Source organism: Rattus norvegicus, chromosome 3, assembly GCF_036323735.1.
Source record: "Rattus norvegicus strain BN/NHsdMcwi chromosome 3, GRCr8, whole genome shotgun sequence".
Taxonomy (NCBI): Eukaryota; Metazoa; Chordata; class Mammalia; order Rodentia; family Muridae; genus Rattus; species Rattus norvegicus.
In genome coordinates this window covers 121,167,426-121,177,252 of record NC_086021.1, presented here as the reverse complement: position 1 = coordinate 121,177,252, position 9,827 = coordinate 121,167,426, and positions in this window count along the sequence as shown.

Genomic DNA, 9,827 nt, shown 5'->3' with positions numbered 1-9,827 from the left:
AATTCTGAGGGCGGGCACATTCCCAACTGAAACAGAAACGACCCAAAATTTGTTCAAAGATGCCAGACCTGCCTTCTGATCGTGGTCTACATAGTGGAGTTTCAATATTTGTAGTGGAAAAGACTGATTACCAGGAAAAAATATGGAGCCATTAAGAAATCTAAAACAGGTAGTTCTGACTTAGCAGATGGCTCTATGTCAACTGCAGGTACCATAGCTAAGCTCAAAGAAGGTCTAAAAAGATAGACCTCTGGGCTTAAGATCCACACACTTCCCACTTCTGTCTGCCTCAAAAACTGGCATCTGCAGCTTAAGTGGTTTCTCAGAGCCTCCTAAGTTCACCTCCATTGATGTTTTAAACAGATGGTTGTGATACATCAGTTCAGGGCTAAAGTACCTTCGGGAAGCCACTGGATGCAAGGATAGGAAATAATTCCACTCCTTTAAACTTTCCTAAGGTAACTTAATTATAGTTGACAAGGGAGTGTGAGAATGCAAAACCTCTTTGATCCCGAGTACCTTTTAAGGAAACTCCCTTAAAAATGACGTTTGGAAAGGTTGGTCAAATAGATATGGATGGATTTTTCACTGTGAAAGAGAAAACTATCTAAATGCCAGCATTAAGAAATTGGTCAAATAAAGTAGCTTCCATATGGTGGGAATCTTTCAAAAGGTTAAAGCAATATTAAATGTTCTATTATAAAGTTTGGGAATATAGTGATTTTAAAAACGGACTAAAGAGACATTATGATTTTCTGGTAAGGTGATAACTTATATAATGAGTATTTGGAAATCTCCTCATTAAATGGGAAGATTTTGTGAGCTCTAATTGTTTATACTTCTGATGTTGGCTGATTTATTTTGGGCAATGATTATATATAACACCCCAACAAAATCAATAACAAACGTTCCAAAACTTTGCATTCTTATCTTTGTACCACCAGAAGGATCAAAAGATAACAGTTGACAAAATGTTTGACATAGGCATGACGTCACTGCCAGGACGAAGCTCTAGCTGCCCCGGCTTCTGATGGTTTGGTGTCTTGTTCCGGGTGAAGCAGATGAGCAGAAGCCAATGGTTGTCTTTGCTAGAGAGAAGAGGAACTAGAAAATTGTCATCTCTGCTTCCATTTTCTCCTTTAAATCTTGATGCTTTACCCTGCAGGTGAAATGGACCTGCTCTGGTTCTTTCTGCTCCACCAAACTGGAGACCAGGGCAACCCTTTCTTCACGTCGTTGCAGCCAGGGACTTTGGTTCCTGAACATCACTCACCAGAGACTGCACGGGGACCATGAGTGGAGTTTCTGAGTCCTGCTCTGTGGTCTCCTGCTATTGTATAGAGGTGGTAAGGAAAACAGAACAGGGCACTGATCCCATGATGAGGGAGAGGTCTGATCAGGCCAACTCGCAGAGTTTGGAGAGAGAATCCTGAGAGGTAAAGTGAGTCAGGAAACTGGCTGAGCCCCTACTAGAGACCACTTTGCTGAAATTGAATGACTTCCATGGCGCATGGGAAGAATGTCAAGGACCAGAAAACTCTACTAAGAAAGAACCATATGAGGGGACACTGGAGTCAGATGCTGAGTCGCTCCTCTGTATTGACCCTTTGCCCCCTTCTGTATGTTTCTCAGACTTCTGTGTGATACATCTACATTAAGAACTGAGGAGGAACCATGAAAAAGGAAGGTGTCTTCTTGGTCTGCATTTGAAGCCCCCTGGGCTATTTTACCCCATAATAGGAGGCAGCTAGCAGAGCCTATCAGGTTGTAAACTTAATTTTATGGGTTCTCTCTCTCTCTCTCTCTCTCTCTCTCTCTCTCTCTCTCTCTCTCTCTCTCTCTCTCCTCTTCTCTCCTCTCCTCTCCTCTTCCTCCTCCTCTTCTTTCTTTTTTGTTCTTTGTTTAGATGGGAGGACAAAATCTAATCACCAAAGATAATCAACAAGGAACATCAAATTTTGAGTACCAAATTTTGCTAGTTTGTCAGGCATCATTGGTGCTGAATGGATGAAGAAGCCAATGACCTTGGAGTAACTTTTTGTAATGAAGTTTTCGAATGCTTATGAAAATCTAGAGCAGAGATAAGACATTCCACACCCAAGAAAATCAAGACTCAATTAACTCTCTAAGAAAAATCTTGTTTCTTTTCACTCACTTCTACTCTCATCATAAATTTCTCTAGAAAGAAGCCCATTCGCCCATTTATTCTTGATCTTTGGGCCTGACAACTACTGCTTCAAACCACAAGCCAATGTTTAGACTTGTATGGGGATTTGATTTTCAGTAGTAACAACCTATGGTGCTCATTTTTTTTTCTTTCTTTTTTTTTATTTTTTATTATTTTTTTTATTAACTTGAGTATTTCTTATATACATTTCAAGTGTTATTCCCTTTCCTGGTTTCCGGACAAACATCACCCTCCCCCCTCCCCTTCCTTATGGGTGTTCCCCTCCCAAACCTCCCCCCATTGCCACCCTCCCCGCATAGTCTAGTTCACTGGGGGTTCAGTCTTAGCAGGACCCAGGGCTTCCCCTTCCACTGGTGCTCTTACTAGGATATTCATTGCTACCTATGGGGACAGAGTCCAGGGTCAGTCCATGTATAGTCTTTAGGTAGTGGCTTAGTCCCTGGAAGCTCTGGTTGCTTGACATTGTTGTACTTTTGGGGTCTCGAGCACCTTCAAGCTCTTCCAGTTCTTTCTCTGATTCCTTCAACGGTGGACCTATTCTCAGTTCAGTGGTTTGCTGCTGGCATTCGCCTCTGTATTTGCTGTATTCTGGCTGTGTCTCTCAGGAGCAATCTACATCCGGCTCCTGTCGGTCTGCACTTCTTTGCTTCATCCATCTTGTCTAATTGGGTGGCTGTATATGTATGGGCCACCTGTGGGGCAAGCTCTGAATGGGCGTTCCTTCAGTCTCTGTTTTAATCTTTGCCTCTCCCTTCCCTGCCAAGGGTATTCTTTTTCCTCATTTAAAGAAGGAGTGAAGCATTCACATTTTGATCATCCGTCTTGAGTTTCCTTTGTTCTAGGGATCTAGGGTAATTCAAGCATTTGGGCTAATAGCCACTTATCAATGAGTGCATACCATGTATGTCTTTCTGTGAGTGGGTTAGCTCACTCAGGATGATATTTTCCAGTTCCAACCATTTGCCTACGAATTTCATAAACTCGTTGTTTTTGATAGCTGAGTAATATTCCATTGTGTAGATGTACCACATTTTCTGTATCCATTCCTCTGTTGAAGGGCATCTGGGTTCTTTCCAGTTTCGGTGCTCATTTTTATGAGAAAAGAGTATGAACAATTTCACAGTGTAGTCTTACGGAATAAGACTTCTGGCTCCAGCACATAATATTGTCCTGGTTTATATAAACTGCTTATATCCTCTTTCTCAGTTTGCTGGACTGCAAAGGAGTCTGCATACATAGAATTTGTATAAGTAGTTGTTCAAAGTGCTCAGGAAAGTCTAGTACACAGTCAACACTACAAACATTAGTTATTGATAGTATCCAAATGTGCTGTGATGTCTACGGTTTTCCATGCATTACCTGATTGAACTCTCGATCAGTCTACTGAGAGGAGGTTAGGACTCAAGAGCGCACACAGCTGACCAAGGAGAGCTCCTTAGGGGAAAGCTTAGAATAACTGATTGAGATCTGAGTATAGGGCCCACTCTCTGCTTTCCAGTGGTCTATACTGTGATCAAGACAATATAAAAATACCACGAAATGTAAAGGACTATATATCTTACTTTGACTTAGGGTACTGGTTTCTTGACTAATCTCATGAAGGAAAACGTGAACTTCTAAGGCGATAGTTATTCAGTGTGCTTTCTGCATGCCAGTGCAAGTCAGATGCGTTTAGAAGCCAATGGAGTGGCTGAGCTGCCACAAATGTGCAAGCATCCGTCCTCCATTCAGCCGGTGTGCTCAGCCCAAGCCTTGGGACGATGCTATCAGGACTAAAGGTGGGGTCAGATTTGAATGAGAACGAATGCTGCCATGGGTGTATATGGGTTCTTGATCTCCATTTGGGGAAGGTTAGAGAGTATGGCCTTGATGGTGTAGGTGTGCCACTGAAGGTGGGCTCATAGTGAAAAGCAGTTGTTTATTTCTGAATAATGAACATGCCAAAGTCTTTTCGGGTTGGCCATTTAGTAGTAAATAAATAGAATGGTCACGTGATGGGGAAAAACCAACCTGTTCTTAATGGCTCAATAATATAAAAAAGTTAACTCCCAGCCTTTAATACAGATATATCAATATTATGGGGATGTGGCCAGATGAGAGACACCCAAGTGCCTGCTGCAGGCACCTACGCAATGGGCGACCGTGTGATGGAGAGATGGGAAGATGGAGTATACAGTGGAGGGATGGAGGAGAAAGCAAAGTGGGGGGTTGGCACACCATGGAGAAAGGCAGACCTGGAGACTAGACAGTGGTGAGGAACAGGCTATGACGAAGCCAGAGTCACATTCTGGCCCAGGCTGCCACCAAGACCATGTCTGGGTCTGCGTTGATGTCTCTGACTTGAGTAACCACCAATGGCCATGAGAGGTCCCTGGTCTGGACTATGGTATACCAGCCCCATCCCCCACCTTCCCTGGCAGCAGGAAAGCAGGTGAGTCAGCCTCAAGAGCATGAGCACAGGAGAGCTGGCCCCACCCTTTGTCTGCTGTGGGATGGCATGGGCAAGGGTCCACTGTGTGACACACTATAGCTTCCAAGACAAGACGGTTTTGTGTTGTTCTTTGTTGTTTTTTATTTAAAATCTATCTTATTATATTTCTTTTGGAGGGGAGTTTGCAAGGACAGAGAGCAGATATGAAGGGTTGGGGAGAGGAGTGGGATCGGAATTATGAGGTGAAGTTCACAAAGAATCAATAAAAAGTTAAAAAAAGTATCAATATTAAATCGCCATCTATCAAATTCATTGTTTTAAACTTTTCTAATAGTCTTTATTGTGTGTGTGTGTGTGTGTGTGTGTGTGTGTGTGTGAGAGAGAGAGAGAGAGAGAGAGAGAGAGAGAGAGAGAGAGAGAGAGAGAACGCCAATCACAGTTGTTCTTCTTTCTGGTTCTCTCTTTAAGGTAACCAGGGGAAAGAAGAGCATGGGATGAGGGTGACTTGGTCTCAGGAGATATTTAGGGTTCCTGATTAATAGTAAAATGTTTACCTGTCTTCAGTTTAAGTCACTTTGCTATGATAGCTGACTTGTTTGAGTTCCTCTGAGGCCAGAAAATTCAGCCTCTGGTGTTTAGCACCTCACCTTGGGAATAATTTGTTTGCTTTACCTGTACTATATAATGTTATTTCTATGTTATATTCTATGAAAAAAACATACTTTTTTCATGATAATTCACTAGAAGAAAACTAAAACATAATCACATTGTAATTTTATACTGCTTGAAAGATTTTGCTGGGATATATAAGTCATGGGAGAAAGAATAAAGTTTTTGCAACATTGTTCCTTCCATTCATCAACCGTGTGTGTGTGTGTGTGTGTGTGTGTGTGTTTGTGTTTGTGTATGTATGTATGTATGTATGTATGTATGTATGTATGTATGTGTATATGTATGGATGTAAATTTATATGAGAGTGTGTTGGAACTTTGTTCCATCCATCAAATCTCTATGTATGTACATATGTAAAACTTGTCTGGGTGTGTGTTGAAGCTTGCTCCATCTACCAATTGTGTGTTACATATGTATGTAAGTATGTGTATGTATGAAATGCTTGGAGTCTGCTTGCTGTAACTTGTTCCATTCACCCACCAGGTATGTGTGTACTGTATATGTGCATAGGTGTATATGTACATATATGTATATGTGAAATGCTAGAGCCTGCTTTTTGGAGCTTTGAGGTAATCATTCAATGTGTGAATGTGTATATGTCTGCCTGTAGGTCTGTAAGCATGTATGTATGCATTTATGTTTGTATACATGTATTATGTATGCATACATGTATGCATGCATATATGCACGTATATATGTATTTGTATGTATGAAGTTATTGAAGCATGTCTTTTGCTTCATCCATTCAGTATGTATGTATCTCTTTTTTTTCTTTCTGGCCCTTGTAGCAGAACCTTCCCCTAATGAATAAAGATTTCAGGGGACCAATCACTGTGCGAGGAGTAGGTGAGGCTTCCAGGCCAGAGAGAGGACCAGGGGAGACTGGAGAAAAGTACTTCCTTTTGAACAGAAAAGACAATGGAGACAAAATGTAGGTAGGGGAGGCCCCCAGTACTTGTGGCGGATCCTTTGGGATTCCCACCACTGGAGGATTTAACTTAGAATGGCTTACAAATTAGGATGTTAGTTGCTGCGCCCAGCGATTGTGTTACCTGTTGATTCTAAACTAAGGTTGTGTGGTGTTTTCCTTCACACAGCAGTTCAACTGGATTCCAGAGAGAAAGGTATGGTGGCAAAGCTTGGGTTTGTGAAAAGTGCACCGCAAAAAGCAGTGGGAATTTGGAAGCATGGGGCTAGGGTGGCAGAGACCTGCCATGGGAACTTAGCAAGCCAGATGGAGAAATTTGGAGCGTGGGGTCAGAGTCTGTCAGGCTGAGAACAGGTCCTGCTGGCCTGTCCCAGGTCAGTGCCATGCTGGTAGTAGTGTGGGATTGCCATTTTTATATTTCACACAACAGGCTGCAAGGAGTTAGAGGTCAGAGTTTTTCACTGGCTACGGGGAGTATTAGCCCCAGAAAATTAGGCTTTGTTCCCTGAGAGAAAAGTCTGTTCAATGATTTCTTTAATCACTGACTGCTATAGGCATCAGCCTCCAACTCCTATCAGCAGCTTTGAGCTCTGACCCTCATCAGCTGCCTCAGTTTACCTACTCCACTAATGCCAAAGCACTCCATCCTATTTTAAAGTGTTTTTTGGGGGGGGGTGCCGTAGATGTGTGTATTTGGTTGTAGTATGTGTATGTGTTGCAAAATATGCGTGTGCAGGTATCCCTAAATAGGTATGTGTAGACCAGAGGGTGACATTTGATATCACCCTCCATCACTCTTCCCACTGTGTATAAAGAAGCAGGTCTTTCCCTTGAACACAGAACTGTCACCTTGAGCAAATCATAACTAGTCAGCTTTCTCCATGGATGCTGTACCCACCTCCTGAGTGCTCAAGTTGTAACCAGGCGATCACACTTGCCCAACGTTCACGTGGGTACTGAGGACCTGAATTCAAGTCCTCAGATCTCATGGCAAGTGCTTCACTCTCTGAATCATCTCTCCAGCCCCTGAAACTTTTCTAAGAAAACCATCCAACTTCTTAACGCCTTGAAGAAATGTTTATGCTCACAGGCTACCTCAGTGGGTGGTATGTGCTGTAGATCATCATTAGGTTTGGTGTTAGAAGTTCAACGTCCTCACAAATGTGACCGATTAAAATGTTTGAGGTTATGATTGGTACCTTGATTCTAATCATCTGTATGAAAGTCATGAGATTTGTTCAGTGCTAAAAACAACTTAACAAGTGATAATGGAAATAAGACATATAGGCTGTAAGATAAAATTTAGCAAGGATGTGAACATTTTTATACTAAGAGCTCCCTTCTGAAACACCTACATGGTCCACAGGCAATTAATACATTTTGTGATAGCAACTACTACTGTGGATGGCATTTAAATTGAACGAAATGTTTCATTTGTTTCTTTAGCCGAATAATTTCAATGTTTTATGAAGACAGTAGTATGCTGCTTTGGTGGAGGGGGGGTGGGGTTCAGAATTAAGGTTAGAAAAGAATTTAAATTCCCAGAGACACACAGCTAAAGGTATGACACTTAGAATTCAGACTTTCTTAAAATCCCGTTCTCAGGCTGACATTCTCCTCTGAAGTTCAAGTAAATCTGGATTCTAGATTCTAAGGCAGGCACCTAAGAAAGCATCCTTTGCCACTCCGTTCAAAGCTGAGGATTCCCAAACTGAAGGAACGCCCAAGTCCTGGCTCGACATTCTACTTCACAAGAATGATGTTGAAGGTGAGGAAAGGTGGCCATGCCGTGGGGCTCAAGCAGATCATATGTCACACTAAGATTGTGTTTGGATCTTTGGGATGATTTGCTTTTGGCCAGGCCACTGGCATTGACTTTTTTAGCACAAAGCACCACATGCATTATGCTGTCATCAGAGCATCCTCAGAGATAATTGTAGCATGCCAGCCACGATAACACCCGGCCCTGGCTCTCATGGCCTACTTCTGAAAGGAGCTGCGTGGTTTTACAATTATCGCTCCGATTGGCAGGGAGAAGGGGAGGGTGGGAGAGCAGTAGGAGGAGAAATCTTTTCAAACTGGATGAAGAGATCAGCTGCCTTAGATGCCACACTGCGCTGGCCAAGCCGGGGTTCCTGTGACATCATGCCCTACTCTCATACTGTCAGCAAAATTCCCCAAGGACAGCAGCTGGTGTCTCCTACAAACCTGTGCCAGCTCCTCCTTCCTGTGAGGCTGCTCATCGATTTTTCAACTTCAAGAACTGTCCTTCAACTCCTAAGGTTGTTCTGGGATAATGGAGATGATGAAGGACATCATATTTCCATGACGGGTAGAGAGCCAGGAGTGAGGTGGCTCCTTAAGGGACGTTTCTAGACCACCCTACTCAAGTGCCCAGATGAGTTACAGATGAGCAGAGAGGTCTAGCTCACTCTTTGGCCTCTTCAGTGTTCCCAGGGAGCCATTCCTATGCTGTCAATTCCCATGTGTACTTGTATAGGAAAGGACTTCAGAACCACAGGGAGCATAGTTAAGGAAGACACAAATGCCGTTATGGTCACCATCACATTGTAGCAATACAAACGTTAGAAATGACCTCGAGGAGAAAGTAAATTCTTCTCTCTGAGAAATAAGAAATGCATACTTTATACCTAAATTCTACCTCACTCAATTTTTGATTAATTATAATACTGTCATTATATACAAATATCCAGAAAGTTCATATGTCCAGATTTTCACAATCAAAGTGATGTCTCTTAAAAAGAATGCTTGGGCATCATGAGATTCTCAAGGGTTTCTGAATGGTCACTGAAGGGTATTTGATTAGAGTCTAACTCATCACGGTTGCATGAGGTCACATTTCTGATGGGACATCAGGATGTCTCACAGTTTTATCATTTAAGCTGAGCTTTCCCAGCTGCAGCTTTTGACTACAATTAAACTAAGCTGTCCGCTCCTCACTAACAAACAGTTCTGCTTCTGGTACTTCACGGACAAGATTAATGGAGCTCCTTCTGCTGTCTTCCACTCAACACAGATGCCTCTTGACTGAAGATGAGGGTGGGTTTCAATAAACTTACTGTGAGTTGAAGATGTTTTAAGTTGAAATGTATTTGGAACACCTTATCTGCAGAATAGTACAGCTTAGCAGTACGGAGCAGTGGAGAGTATCCATCGTTGACTCTGGTGATGATATGTTTGACAGGGAACTGCCAGTGTCACGGACATGTCTTTCAGTGTATCAGTAGCCCAAGAAAAGATCAAAATTCGAAATAATTGGTTTCTACTAAAATATATCACTGTCTATCATTTTAAAATCAGGAGATCACACGATGAACCATCCTAGGCTGGGGACCATTTGCAGTCATACCTTCTTTAAATAAAGAAGGCAAATCCCAAGATGTTCTATTCCCAAAACATGGTATGCAAGGAGAACAACTTGAGGAAATCAATGGTCCTAAGCTTCTGTCAATCAGAGCTTAGTTTAAATTTATAAACCACAGCCCAGTGTGTCTTTGTTTGCTCTTTACATGCATCACTCCCAGGATCTTGTCCATAGATTACTGGTTGCACAGAACAATTTGCCACCAGAAATCTGGGCTGATCTC